At 35.0% G+C, this 16,318-nt stretch overlaps 1 protein-coding gene across 1 annotated transcript in view; it reads right to left on the reverse strand.

Annotated features, from left to right (window-relative positions):
- Positions 1 to 10,222, reverse strand: part of EYS (eyes shut homolog) — a 938,397-nt gene extending 928,175 nt beyond the window's left edge. Inside the window, exon 1 of the mRNA XM_069804576.1 lies at positions 10,104 to 10,222. The gene's annotated coding sequence lies outside the window, so the exon portion shown is untranslated. The remainder of the gene's footprint in view (positions 1 to 10,103) is intronic.
- Positions 10,223 to 16,318: the final 6,096 nt, after the last annotated feature.

A 16,318-nucleotide genomic window follows, 5' to 3' on the forward strand; every position in this document is an offset into this window, starting at 1 on the left:
TCTGTATAAGAATATGGTTTGTACAAGTATACGAAATGATTGCCATCCTGCTGATGAGCCAGGTATAAACAGTTTACACCTTGAGCTCAAGTACTACCATGCTTAAGAGGGCCAGAAGCACACATATCCTCTTTGCACCAGTCTCATAAAAAGATGTACACAAGAATAAAAAGCAGATTTCAAAAAAGCAAGGAGACATAAAATGACAACTACACCAAGTGGCATGATGTGGGGGTAGTATTAACACCTCTAATTCACTGTGTTGAATTTACACCTCATATAGGAATGGATTGCCATTGACATATTTTTTCAACTTTCACATCGGTGTGAGATGCTACCGGTAACATGTCATATAAATATGCCATTAAAATGTAGTGTAAAAAGGACTTCCTATACAAAAGAAAATCCAATAAAAGATAACTATGCAATTCAGTGTCCTGCCTTGATTACAGGACTTGCTTGTGTCTTTGTTTTTAATAAGATACATTTTGTGTGGAGTCCTCGTATCACATTGTGTCTCACTTAATATGTGAGGCATTTTAGTACGGCATGATTGTTTTGTTACTTCAGGCAACCCTCCAGCTGTGGGCCAGCACTTGGTCAAACTGATTTGTTCTTGGCAGGAAGCTAAGAACACATAACACTTTCAATTGTACGTTATGACTTTGGGGGGTTGTGGTGGGAAATAGCCAAAAGTGTTATCTCAACCCTTTCAACAGTGTACAGTTTGGTCTGCTAATCAGTCACAACCTCTGCTCTTAGAAAGGGATGGATTAATGGCAGTTTTCAGAAAATGCTGTTAAGTTTACAGAGGTTTGGTAGTCTTTTACACTGCATAACTACTCCGGTCAATCACATACTGATTCTCATTCTTGTGACAATGACTGTAATGAGAAAAGGAAATTGTACAACATGAATCTTTTCCTGTGATAAAGATTATTGCAAGGATTTGACAGGGTACGAAATAAAACCCACCCTCTTAATAATCTTGAAATTATCATCTGCTGTCCCCTTCAAATGCCACAAGGGAGGTGACTGTTTGGACATTATCAGTCACAAAACCAGAAAGCAGATCTGTGCTTCCTTCAGCACAGTGAATCATCATGCAGAGATTGTATTGTAAGTGATAAAGGCTAGTACTTATGCAAATTAATAAAGAGGCAAGAAATCAAGTCTTTTAATTTAGCTAAACAAGAAGGGGAGTAGGGATGAAAAGCAGAGATTGGCCAAATTGACGTGTTTGGCAAAATTCCTCTTTTTTCATGTTGAGATGAAAATTTGTGTAATAGATCAAAAAGATAGGTGCTCAGTCCATCCTGCCAGTCTCATTTTTTAAAAAGCTTTGCTTTTTTCAACATGTTGCTGTTTTTCACCCTCTTATCTCACTTGTTATTAAGGCTGCTACCTATACTATGTTACAAAGTATGCCTGAAAATTGCTTTTTTGTTGTTTTAATTAGATGTTTTGGCAATTAGGGTAATAGACAACAATATTTCCTCAAAATAAAAAGGAAAAGAAATAATATATTAAATTATTCTAGTGACTAACATTATGTGAATAATGTACCATAGTCTTTTGTCAACCTGGAAAAGTTCTGCAATTTAGAGAAATTAATTGGCAAATCAAGCATCCTTTATGTTGTAGTCATGGGCTTTTAGGCTGTGTAATATTCATCAGTGAGCATTACTGTTAACTGGTTTAGTCATATTGCTGTACTGACTATTTAGGATGCATTAACACCAATGGGCTAAATTTACAAAACTTGCTGGAGGTGGTTCACAACTGAGTTAGCCTGACATTAGCTTGAAATAAAGCAATTGAAATGCAGAACTGAAGAAGAACATGACAAAATACACCATTATTTATATGATCATCCAAATATTGCTTAAAAAATTGAACCTGAAAACCCTTTTTTTCTTGTTTAGAGAAATGCATATCGCACAGGACTAAGGAAAGCTAGACTAATTCTCCATTACACCATAACCTTTGTGTAAGCAGCATGTAGGTTCTTCATCTTAACGTACGGTTAATGGTTTTTAAATACAGTTCATAATACTTCAGCTAAGATAATCTGAAAATCAATATATTGAAGACTGTGAGATGTTCTTATGTTGCACTTGTGGTTATAGAAGAGGAGATAACATTTAAGAGCAAAAGAAGAAGAGTTTTATTGCATTTTGTTTACTTTAAGGCTATTCAGCACAAATGAAGCACCATAAGCACCTCAGTGTTTTAGGGTCCAATTCCAGAAATATCAGTTGTCCCTGAGGATAAAAAGTAATATTATCATCTTTTTAAAAACAAGAGAACAATTCAAGACTGTGACATGGTCATAATGTCCTAATACTTTTCCCCTTTATGTTATAAATCACCATTTAATTTTCACTGCATAGATCCAGCCTGTACAGATGCAAAATCTGACAATGAATGAAAATAAATTATTTCCTAGGTGTCAAGTAAGGAAAATATGGACACGTTGTAACAGAAAGTGATTCATCCATGTAGTTGTACAATGATAAGGACATACACTTTTGTAATGATGAGATGTCCTAAAGGTGTCTTATATGTACATGAGTATAACTAACTTCTGTGCTTTCAGCAATGCATCATCATTTATCTGTGAAAGAACAAACGCGGTGTAAAGCAGCAGGGGCAGAAAAGAAATTCTGATCAATAACATTGCATATGAGCTACTGTATGATTTGCAAAATGTCAGGAAACTGTCCAATTAGGCTTTTACCTAAAGTGAACATAAGGTAGCACTGCTCACCACAGAGAAAGAGTAATGAGAAGAGCAGTCTCTCTCATGAAAATCTGCCTTTGCACTGAGTTTAACCCCCCTCCCACAGACAAATAATAAATTGAGATTAGTCTGGTAAATATAGAGGGCATTATAGCAGGTAAAGCTGATGTCCTTATGCAATGACAAGGGACATTGCTTTTAGAATAAATATTTTTCTAGGAAATTTTCTCCTCAAAATTTGCAAAGATGTGCAGGCACCTGACTCCTACAGGTTCCATAACCTTTCCCACGGATGCTGTATTGTGTAGAACACCAGTGAACAGCAAAGGATGAGATGCCGAAAGAAGGAAATTACAAAGGTGTGGTAACATGGCTACTCTTCCTAGTTTTCATTTCTCTCTTTTACAGTTTTCCTAAACCTTTATCCCTCTAGACAAAGGTGCAACAAATACAGGGAGAAAGTGATGTACTAAATAAGGGCAAATATGTGACTTCTGCTGCCTGTAGCTGTTACCTAGTCAGAAGTTCATGGCAGCGGGGTGAACAGGCACAAGAAGAGGGGAAGCAGGGGAGCAACTAATAGGCTCCAGAATGTCTCCCTGCAGCTCTGCAAATGGAATTTCACAAAAAAAGGAACATTGGATAAACAGGAGGACACGCTACTGAGTAAAAAGACTGCTTAGCTCTTAATTTTGGTTTTCAAAACACTTTGTTTCAAACACACAGTGGTACATAAAGAAATGGGAAAGTACAGGGCTAAATCTACAGCTGAAGGAGGAGCTGTGCTACATAGTGTTTTCGTTTGGATCAGGAATGCGTTTTTTAAGTGAATATCCCGATTGTCCCCACTTTCAGTGCTTCAGATCACATCACATAGCACATGAATAGGATTCCTTTCAAATGAAATTAAACCAGAACATGCACTCCTGATGTGTAACTAATAAATCCAACTGCTAACAGGCATTCAAGTCCCCAGGTAGAAAGCAGAGTTAATCCAAAATAAAGATCCTGAAATGCATAATGTGGATACCAAGCCTTCTGCACGAATGGTTTTGCTGTCAAGATCCGCTTCAATTGGGCCATGCTACTTGCTGTGTTGGACTGAATCTTGTTGGCCAATGCTACCAGAGACATAAAAAGGCAGAATGTCTGGGATTTTACACACCATGCCCAGTACTCTTCCAAATATCCTTTGAACAACTGCTGTGTTGCAATCTGAGAAATAAATATTCACTGTAACCACATATGTTTCCCATTTAAGAGCTATGAGGAAGACCAGACAGAATCTGGGTGTCTATGTTCAGAGCTCTGCTTCAGACAAGCTTTATTCATGGCACTTCTCCCATGAATCCTCTTTTTTGTGCCTAAGCAGTACTTTTAAAGTATGAACCAGATTTTGCTATTTTAACTTTGAATTGTTATCAGTTTACACTGAAAATGACCTTACTTGGGGGACTCATAGTGGGCTAAAATAATACTCTTATATTAAAAAAAGACTCCAAATATATAAAAATTCAGAGGATACTAAAATTTACATTGATTCTTTCCTTTCCCACCCACAGAAATAATTCTAGTTCTATGTATGAAAATTTTATGTTACTTTCCCTACATTTCACTGTGTACTTAGATTTGACAGTCATGTTTTGTAGAAAAAGATCCAGTCTTGTGGTGGACATCAGGTAGTGGAAACTCCATTGCTTCCACTTCCTTTTTCCCAATTTCCATCTTCTAGCTTTAGTTTCTGTATACCAGTTTCTATGTTATGCTTACATTATTTGAAAAATATTTCACTAATGTGAAATGTCCCTGTTAAGATACATTAAAGCAACCTTTCAGTCTTTTATTTGAAAAGTTACATTCCTGAATTCTACCACAAGCGGTTATGTTCAACAACCCCTCAAAGACTTTTGCAGGTCTCATCAGCTTCCTTTCCAATTTTCAGCATAAATGGTATTATACGCTGGTCTCACCAGAAGCATATGTAGGAGCATAATCATCCCTCTAATCTGTTTTCTTTATTTCACTAGTAATTATGGAGTTGATCTGCTTCTATTTAAATTCCACATCAGAAAGGATTTTTTTGAATAAACGTATTTGCTTTAGAAACTTTGCCTTTTGAAATTTACCAATTTTTATATGACATTTATATGACGATCACATCTAATTATTTTGACATATTGTAAAACAATCACAAGCACTTTCAAATTTAAGACTATGTGAAAAAATTATCAAAATGAAATATATAATATTCTGATAAAATTGACATTGATGTCGTGTTTAAACTTCTGTTCAGTATTATATGGCAATAGAATTTTGCACATCATAGACATATAAGCACCAACACTGATTTCATTGACAATCTGCAAAAATAAAATTACTTAGAGATTTAAGCATTTCACAAACTTTGTATTAATGAAGGTTTAAAATTCCCTGGCAACATATGTAGTTAAATAGAACTGGAGGAGCATTAGAGTTTTTGTTCAATAGCTTAACATAAGTGTGGAAGGAGTGGAGAAATCAGTTTGGATAGATTAAAAGAAAAAAAATCACTGACCATTTATTTGGTTTTCTTCATTGATATGAATGGAAACAAACTTTTCTTCTCTCTCCAAAACAAACCCCAAATTATGCCCATCTTACGATTGAATATATAATTTCTACTTCAACAGTTGCAAGGTAGATGCTATTTCACAAAGCTGGCATTTAGGAAGAAAAATAACCTTTTAGCCTAAGTAGCTCAGGTATTTTCTGAATGTTCTGCATCCTTGTAAAGTTCTTTAAATACCAGGATTTGAGTTTTTCTCCGTATGTCATTGAAGCTAACTCAAATTGTATAAAATACATAACAATTCAGTGAGCAAGCAGAGAAAAGTATAACTATATAAATTACAGGCTAAGACCCTCCCCAAGAAAGTGCGAGAAGTCACTTAAACCCTGTAAGAAGCAGGAGACTCCCATGGAAATCCGTGTTAATCTCTTGACTATAGAATAAGGTAAACAGCTCCACAGTTTCAAAATTACTACCTGTCCTGGAAGAACCTAATATCCTTCCTTTCTTTTGTCACATTAAAATCTTCCAGGCACCTTAAATTCCCTCTTCCTATGAAGGGTGAGCTACATAACTCTCATTTCCCACCTAATTCCTTTCCTTTTTTTTTAATGCAGAACAGTGCTTTGTGCACCTACCCATGAAGGGAAAGGCTCGTGTGTAACTCATTCTTTTACCTAGGAAATTTTAATGCATATACCCCATCAATGACCTGTCTATATGCTGTTAGCCATGCAAGAAACATCCACTCAATCTGTGAAGCAACTGGTGTTCAACAATTATAGGTCCTTGAAGACAAAAAGAGAACAAAGTCTATGAGCATCTAATGAAAAAAAGAGGCCACAGAGTGCGTACGTTGCAACCACTTACTTACGTGAGAAGCTTTACCTAACCACGGCTTTCATGCTGCATAGCATATTTACCCTATTTAAGTTTTGCAGTATTGATGCACAAAACAATGGCAGCTACTATCTTCCAAAGGAAGATTTCCAAAGAAACACACTCTCTGGGAGTCATGCAAAATTAGAAAAGCTAGTAAAAGATTGGGGGATCAGAAGGAACCCACAGAACAGCAGCAGTTTGACAATGTAAAGTATGCCAAGATATTTTACAGTTTTCATCAATGAATACCATTTATAGAAAAAATGAATCTTTGTCTCTTTTGATTTAATAAATAATTATTATGATTTATAATTGCTGCAATAATTGGACTGATCCAGAAAGTCAATGTTCAAGATATATTTATTGCTAATAACAGCTTCTTCGTCATGTACCTCGGAAATCTTTATTAACCTTAAAAATCTTTCACACTTTAGTATGGAATTTACTTTAAATACATTTTAGGATGAAGGTGACTTTTACTACAACTCTTGTCCAAGGCATGCTTAGCAACATACACATGGTCATCAGCACTTTGAGTTACAGATTATGATCTAATCCAGCATTCCATTTGCAAAGGCAGTTTTTCAGTAGATTTGACATTGATCATCTGTCCATTTGATTTGTTAACTTTATAAAAAGTTGGTTTTTTGCAAAATTACTAAAGGCTTGCAACTTAATATAGAAAATGCTGTTATTTTATATTTTAATTTATCATAAGCATCTTTTCCAAAGGAATGGTTTTGATTGGTGGAACCAATGACATTATTTTTCTTTCCCTATCAACTCTCCAGAGCTAAATAAGCCTTAGGAATTTGAGGCTCAAATGTGACTAATTTGACTGGCACAAGAGAATGGATGCTAGGCTGATGGAACAGGGAGATAGTAACAACATGCATCAGTATGGACATGAAACTGTGTTGCTGCATCTATCACAGTCAGTTCCTGTCAGCATGTCCACTCTATAATAAATCTTATTTTCTTATAAATCTTCTTCTCTCTATCTACCAAATGTTTATGAAAAAAACCCAAAAATTGGAAACCAAAAATCAAGACAATGTATCACACCAGAAAGAAAATCAACCCTCCCAAATGGTTTTGGGAACACAAATTGTCTAGGTTTATATTTGCCAAATATCATATTATCTAATTTTTAACACTCATTACATAGCATTTTCGGGGGGGGGGGGGCCTTTAAAAAAAGCTACATATTAAAGCCTACTTTTTTTTTCCCTATTCATGTAAAAGCTCACTGATACTATCTGGAATGTGTATAAAGAATGAGAACAGGAAGAAAACATGGATGAACGTGTGTGCAAACATCCACACATTTTCTGCAACATAAGTGCATACAAGAAGTAAAAAATTGGTCCCAAACTTGGCAAATATGTTCATGATTTGTTAAAATTTGCTCACAATTTTTTTTAGCTGGATTACTTGTCTATAATCTAAAGAAAAAAATTACTAAATAGTTAATGTTATTATGAATACCAATGAGACAAGCAAAATTAAGATGCAGATAAACTCCCTTTTTTGGTTCTCCAGGCCAAGCAGTTTACTAATTACTAAATGAATAAATTCTGCCTCCATTTAGCCTTAAATACTCAACTGTGTTCCCATGAGCAAAATTGTTTCTTCAGAAACACTTTTTTGAACAGGATGGGTTGCTTTGTGTTTACAGTAAAATGATGTAAGGTCTGGCTAGGCACTTAGAAAGCTCTAGTAATTATGTTATCAAGATATGTCAAAATGCTATTATTGAAACATTGATTATTGAAACATCACTGGTATAGTAGAAAACTACCAACTGCATTTTGAAGAAAGAAAAATTTATTTAAAAAGCAAGGGTTGATTAAGAAACTTGCTGAAAATTAGTAGACGTGGCCTGAGATCTACAACCGGTTCTGCTTAGACTAGTGGGTTGAGTGCTGCCCTGTACTGGGAGGACATACAGGGATCTTTACTAGGTTGCAGTACTTAGCACTGTGTGCCATTTGTAATGACCTATGTGTGGTCAAGATGTGTGGGGTTTTTGCTACTGTCCCATTACTATCTTCAGATCACTGCAAAAGAGAGGTCTGTGCCAAAGGTCTAAGGAGTGGATTTTTTCCATTCCCTGTTCATCCTCAAATCAGTTCAGTGCCGCTGCTAGTGTAATACCGTGTAGTCAAGGGTTTGCTAATTTCCTGCTCCCTTTCTTGTTGGAAAATGTCCTAACTAGATACCTCAAATGCACAAACTCCTCTGGTGGGTTTATTTAACTCCTCTTCAGAGATGTATAAAAACCAAGTGGCATTTTTGTTGTGCAGTATTATGAACCTAAAATACCGCCATGTATAAAAAAGGTGTATGTGCCTTCCGATGTTTAAAACATTTCAAATATGTCATGTTAAAATGATATTCTATCTTTATAACATATTTTCAGTAAATATTTACATGCCTTTCACATGATTATCTTCTCTCTCATATGAGACTGTTCTTTAGCAAAGGCCAGCTACCACTGATGTTACATGGAAAAGGCCCTTGGACAATGACTATCATTGTCCTGGTTACTTCAGAAAAGAGGCTTAACCCTTAATTAGATGATCATTGTATTTGAATGAAATTGCTTAAAGACTTCTTACTAATCACCAGAATTATTAAGCAAATTACTTAAAAATGAAACATGAAATTAAAGATATAATTTAAATAACTTTAACAGTTATATAAATATTAGTATAACACATAATGGTATGATTTTAGTACAAAATAAATATATCTAGAAGTCATAACTGGAGATGCCTCACAAAAAGGCAAAAATACTGATTCTGTGAAAGCGCTTGATACTTGCTACAGTATCTCTTCCTCTTAGTGATGTCCTGGCCCATTAAAAAATAACAAAACATACTCTCATAAATGTATAAACAAAAATGCTTATTATACCAAACTGTTACCTTTTTCCTTCCAATCTTCACAAGTATAAAGGCACAATATCTTGGTTTAATTTAAGTAATAAAGCCACAGTCACAACTGTTTTATTCAACCTATATCATAGCTTTCACAATTAATATAGCCAAGTTTTGTATACCAGGAAATGACAGTAATTCAGGCTTATTTATGAAGGTGTTTTTAAAAATGTATCAGCTACATTGTGTATAAATATTGCTTCCAAAAAATGGACACTGTATCTAAGTAAAATTCCTTAAAAACATCATACATGTTATCAATTGCAACGACAAAATAAGATCATAAAAATATAATGAGAAAGAACGGATAGTTACTAAAATGAAACTCAAAACTCCACTGATCTGGGAGCTCTCCATGCTAGCTGGGTGGACTTTCTACTGCCTTTTGGAACATTTGGCTGTCTTAGAAATTTAAAAAGCTAATGCTTTTAGTGAACACAGAAAAGCTTTTCTTTAAAATATGTTAGTAAGTACAAACACACAGTCTCTATATCACATTCAGAAGCATTTTGCAGTTTTTCTGTATGAAAATCATATGTGAGTTCTGGTCACAGTTTTTAATTATTATCATATATTTTGAGTTAAAGACAGTTGCCTGTTCTGTGAACAATAATCCTAAGTGGGATACACTCTGTGTAACTTGTATATTGCTCGCTATTGTCAGCCTGGAGAGGGATAACAGTGTGAAAACAGTAACATCGAAACTAACTTTAAATACCTTGGGAATAAGTTCATCCTGTCAAATTTATTATCAAATAAAAGTAAAGCTTTCCAAGATTAGCTATCTCAAATAAGCACTAAAAGCCCTGTAACCTCTTATGCTTTACAAAGTAAACTTAAAAGCGTGTGTGTAGGCCTACATATAGCCCAGACTTTATCTTTCTAATCTGGTGATGAATACAGCAGGCCACCATCTGGTGTGCGTGTACATCAACAACTAAAATACAGCCCTATAATTTAATAATCACAAACTTTAACTGCTACTTACCACTTCTTTCCAGATACAGAAGGTCTGAGATTAAATCTGTCAAAAAAACCCCGTAGAAAACCAGCATAAGATTAACTGTTTTTGTTCCGGATTTCAGATGCAGACAGTTAAGCAGAGAGAGCTCTTCTGTTGCTACGGAAACCTGACGCTGAGGATTTAATGACAGCATCAGATGGTATTGTACTGGAGATTGTCTGCTTGAGGGACTAGACAGCAATCCTGCTGATAAGAAATAAGAATGAATTCCAAATGTTTTCAATTTGCTTTACCAGAAGAATCCTTTCACTGCCTCAAAGGTATTAATTTGATAATAGATACAAAGAATTTATATTAATGTTAGAAGAATATATACCAGTGAAACATAATCTGTCTGGAAGCTCTCTAGCCAGGTAACTAATCTTCCTAAAACCTCTACTCAATATGTAAAGTTTATAAAATTAATACTATATTTCCAGTTTTTAGTCTGAAGAAGATATTTTGCTTCCTCAGAACATTTGTCTTTAAACTGACAGCTTCTAAAAATGAAGAATTTTTAAGTTCTTGTGTTTAAGTTCATTAATTATTATTAGAAAGGGATCCAAAGAGGAAAAATTTCCAACAAATTCCAGATTCATAGAGGCCTGGAAATATTCAAATTCAGGGATTTATTTCATACTCAGTCATTCATTTAGAATTGTAAATATATTTTTTGTGATATGAAGTTTAAAATACTATTATGATTAAAACCCAGTATTTATGAACACAGCCTGCATGAACTGTGAAGTATCACCTGTCAGAACGTAGGTTGATACATGTCTTTGACAGTTCAAAATTTTCTTTATTAAAGTACTACTACTTCACAAATCATTCGGAGTTTCATTTTTCTCTGCTGATTAGTTGATCATTATCAGATGAATAAATATCATAACAATATTTTCTGAAAACAAAAAACATGATTCAAATACCAAATATGACTCATTTTTTTTGTTAGGACATCTGAGCTCCAGGATATTGGCTAATTGGGAAGTTTATATAAATACACAGAGATCATATTTTATATTTGAATGAGGGTCTTTCGTTCCAAGGTATTTTAAATACATATTATGTGTCCCAACCCACTACATAATTCTGGGAAGCCTGTTAACTGTATTCACAAAAGCAACTCTTTTCCTTCAAGAATAAGGCCACTGCAGCTTTAGTCTCCAAACAGAACAGAAAGGTCTGTCATTTCAAAGGTCTAAACCAAACATCACACAAGAGCAATTGATCTATCTGCCTTTGAAGGTTAAAGTTTGATTCAGTCCTACCGGGATTTAAGTCTGTAGCTCCAGGATACTTCGGTGTTTTAAACCTGAAGATAACACCGTCAGTAGACCTCACCATTAGCATCAAAGGGAATTTCTGATTATGTCAATGGTAGGGCCAAGTAATAGGTCTACCTATTGTCCTTAAAAAAAAAAAAACGGGGGGGGGGGGGAGAAGCAAGTACAAGGAAAAGCTTGCTTAGGGAAATCTCATGAATTTCCCCATAATATTTGCTCTTGGGGTCTTAAATAATACTTGAAAAATTTTTTATCATTGATCCATGGTCAAACTAAACCTTCATGAAAAAATGGTTCAGGTTGAACCATTTTTTTTTCCTGTTGATTTTTGAGTAAGAGTTAGGATAATCAAGATAAAGCGTAGGGTTGTCTTCAACAACAGCAGCAACAACAACAAAATAATATTAAGATTAATTTGGAGTCAATATAGGTAATCCTGGGTTAAATACTCTGAACCCTTTGGAATTAAACATTTCAAAACTATCTTCAGAAATATTTAGATTTATTTTCAAATGAAGAATGTTTTGAATGGAAAAGAACTTCTTTTTGAATAGTCAAAATAAAATGTATTAGTATTTCACAAATGAACTATGTTTTAACTTTTTGAAAAATTCCCCCATATTTTAGCCCAAGCTGCTCACCAATTTCAGTCAGAATTTCTTGTTCTAGACAACTTCTCCCTAATTCCTCTTTGGGAAATGGAGTACTTGTCAAAAGCAATAAAAAACCCACACAGTATATGTTGTGCAATAGCTTGGAAAAACCTCCTAGAAGGAGCATTTCCAGAATGTACCACTACAGAAAAAGAATATACAGTATTTGAATAGAAAGTACTGCATGTACAGTCACCTTTCTTATCTTAGAGTTAGAAAGAAGAGCCTTGAAGTGGCTTCAACAGTGGCTTTTAAGGGAAAATTATTTTGAAGTTTTTTGAATTAGGGGAAATTATTAATGGAGGCTACCCAGCAAAGCAAACAAAAAAAATTTGACCATGACAGCAATTAATACTATGTTAAAATCTAAATAATTTTAGAGTCATTTCATCAAAAATATAAGACTATTTTTTGAAACCTCTTTCAGTCCATCATGTGCAAAACACAAATCAATGAATCACACAGAGGCTGAAAATATTTTAGATTAATTTATGCTTTGAATCATTGTGACCTATGCTATCTTTTTTTTTCTTTCCTTCTGATTTTCAGTGTGCATGTATTTTAAAAAGTGTTAAGAATGACTTTATCATCTCTGAAAAGACAGGGAGAGCTCAGTCCTGGAAAACAACTGGGCATGCTTAGACAGAGAAAGTCCCAGGGGCTACAGGATTTTGCAAAAAGAACCTGAACTAAAAGAATCACAGTGAGAGGGTGGAGGTCTGAATTTTATGCAGAGACTGACAAACTGCTGAGAAGACTGAGAAGCACACAGGCCTCAGAGGCCATAAATGAGCCAAAGGAAGATCATGCCAATGTTGTTATAACTCAGAAAGTCACTGAGCAGTTGAAACCAAGCTTAGGGGAGAGGAACTCCCAGTGGTAACATTGATAGGAAGGGGCAGAGCTGCTTATAAATCCTTTCCATTTCTATTCTCTTTGTGCTTCACTCTGAGTTTGTTTCTTATTCAAAATATTCACTGTATCAATGGCTTTCGAATAATGTCTTGTTCTTTTTAGCTGAAAAAGAATTCTTTTTTCTTTTTTTATGGAACTCCTAAAGGAAAAAGAAACACATCCATGTTGTGAGTGAAACAAAGACTTTTTCAGTCTTGAACAGCTCCAGAAGGCAGGTAATAATGAGGAGGTAAAAAATTATATGACAACAGATTAGATGCAAGATCTAATGATAATGATATGTGTTTTCTTCAGACAAGTGTGAAATAGTTTCATTTTGATAAAATTCTTTCTTTTAAAAGACTAAGTGTTAGGGCAGCCAGCAAATGACTAGGCTGCTTTGTCACTGCAGCTGGAGCAGGACAATAAACCAGACCCATTGTTCTGGCCATGCAAGTTGAGACTGCTCCTGCCACCAGAAGGATCAAGGTGGGAATGAAGGAAGGTGATTTCCCTGGCTGGCCAGCTTGATCCAGACAGGTGGATCAAGCATCTTGGTATCACCATGCTGGTGACTCTTCCAAGCCTGATGGCACTGGCAACTACTCACTTTTTTCTAACAGTGTATAGGATGAAGCTCATCAGGCAATGGAGATGACATGTACGTTTGTAACATGTTGACTATATGCTTTTTTAACCCTCTTTTTTCTAAAATGTAGTTTAGCAGACAGTTAAAAACAGTCAGGAAAGCCTGAAGGAACCTGAAGTGACTGTTAGATGAAATTAAGATCCTTGTATTCAGAAGATTTACCAGCAATGAATGTCATAATGCTTTTCTGAATCTGGGCCACTTATTACACTCTTACTTCCACTCTAAAGATGCCATGCTCTACATAACTGTAGTGGGACAGTGAGAAATATGATATTATAAAATATGTGGGAAAAGGTATGATGATAAACCACACAAAAAAATTTTGGTTCTTATTGTGGCTGGATATCATGGCTGGATATCATGGCTGGAATATAAATCCTCCTGCTTTGAAAAAGCTACTGTTGCTTATTTTAGATGAAACACCATTGTGAGACAGATAGTAATAATCTCAGCCTATTGCTGAATTCATATTGAAAAGGATGGAAGTGACTTGGTTAAAATAGGCAATCATTTATGCTGTATGACAGAATTATTATCTCTTAAAAGTATTATATAATGCTATGTGAAAATATACTACCCAAATACAAAATGAAGGAAAATATATGTGAAATATCAAAAGCATACCTTGGAAAACCAGAGTTGAGGCAAATTATCCTTACAGGTAGCTCAATTTACCAAAATAGTTGGCATTCCAAGATGTCTGGGGATCTTACCAATAGTATCCTCTTAGGAAACTGCTTCACTATTAATTCTCAAGTGTATCATCTCATGTATTACTATCATTCAAAAATTCTGGTCAACCCAATCATTTTCTCATTTAGGAGTTATAAGGAATTCACAGCTACTGTAGCATGATTATACCAGCTATAGATTAATGTAAAGTATGAAATTAATGGAGGTATAATCAAACTCCCAGCATAAGCAAGATAATTCATATACTTCAAGCTTTGGATATGTAACAGCAGATGAACAGTAGTTACTGAATAAGACAAATGTTCTGCTCTGGAAGTTTAACTTGATTTTGGTTTATGTGTTTCAGTTCTGTGAGCACAGACAAATGCATAAAGTGCAGTACAGCAGACAGTTATAATTAATAGTTTTCTAGTACTGAAACTCACAGCCAGTGCTATCTCTCGTGTTCATGTCATTTATTCTGTTATAGACACTAGGGACACTAACATAGATACCAACCTATACGTGTGTATGTGTATGTATACTACTTATATTTGGTCTGAAGATTGATAAACGTATGCCTATGTATAGTCAGAATTACAAATAAACCTTCATCAATCTACAGGCGCAATTCTTATGTCTAATATATGGATGCATTATGGGAACATCAAATTCTTTTGGTTGAGTTTTATACCTTGTGGGTAAAGTGGGGAGATATGTAAGTTCTACATATTCTCACAGGCATACCCATTTTTCTGAAGGTCTGTCAGTCTACCTCCTTATTGTTACAAAAGTGGTACATAGATGTATTTGGTGTTCCCAACTTCCAGCCGTGTATACTCCTACCTTTGGACATCTCTTGCATTGGACCCTGGTTTAAGTATGATACATAAAGTGTGCCTTTTCTTTCCTATACACATGTGTGCAGACCATCTGCCTTTGAGTCACTCTAGTGCCAGAGTCCTACAGGTTGTTTATATATACCAAGGGAAACTACTGCCCTCACAAGGATCAGTGAGTGATATGTTTCAGTGGTACACTGACGACCACACAGAACTCTAAGTAATGGAAAACTATCGTTCCAACTTTCCATTGGTATACTATGTATTTCAACAGGACAGAAACATCCAGTCCAACATAATTTACAAACCGTTGGTTAATATATTATAATCACCCCCTGTCCTTGGACAATGCACACCTGTGAATAAATTAGCCTGTAGTAGCTACTCTGCTAATTTAAATAAAAAAGGTCATTCTTTTGGCTCTGGGCTCAGGTTTAATACCACATCAATGAGGAGGGGCATATCAATGCGGATATCATATCAAGAAAAACTCAGAAATTCTCCCTGCCCATCAATAGTGCAGTCAATGTTGTCAGTACTGTGGTTTGCAACAGATTAACTCCTCCCATGCTCCCCTCTCCCTCTAAGGTTCCTTATTTCTCAAAAAAACCCACACCTGGACTACACAGGAAATTACCTATAAGTAATTCTATTCTCACTTTAACTGTGTGCATCATTTCCTTCTGTTTCATTGTGAGAGCTGGTCTCTTTCGGGCAAGGACCATATATTTTTTCACTCCACTGTTAAATGCATACATTTGAAGCTACATAAAAATGTTAAATAATGAACAATAGAAAGTAATTCAGAACTCTCTCTTACCAGAACTTAAATCTGGCAAGATTTCAAGGAAACATTATTGGAAGCAAAGTGGGAACAGCCATCAGTGAACTATCTACAGATTTATGTTTGATAGTAGCTTAGAGCAGACAGCTTTTTATCTGTATAGGTATTACTTCACCTCATCTCTGCCCTTCAGTATATATACATATATATGAAGCCTAATAAATAAAATAAGCACTTCAAGGCACCTTGGTTCATGTTGTCATATTCTGTATTGTCACATCTATAACTCAGACATTATATAATATATATACATCATAGTGATATAGCTTTATATATATATGGCATAGTGATAAGCATTTTTGTACTCTATTTGCTATGAATCTGAAGATCTAATGACTAGATATTAGTTTAGTCATT

Source organism: Haliaeetus albicilla, chromosome 17, assembly GCF_947461875.1.
Source record: "Haliaeetus albicilla chromosome 17, bHalAlb1.1, whole genome shotgun sequence".
Taxonomy (NCBI): domain Eukaryota; kingdom Metazoa; phylum Chordata; class Aves; order Accipitriformes; family Accipitridae; genus Haliaeetus; species Haliaeetus albicilla.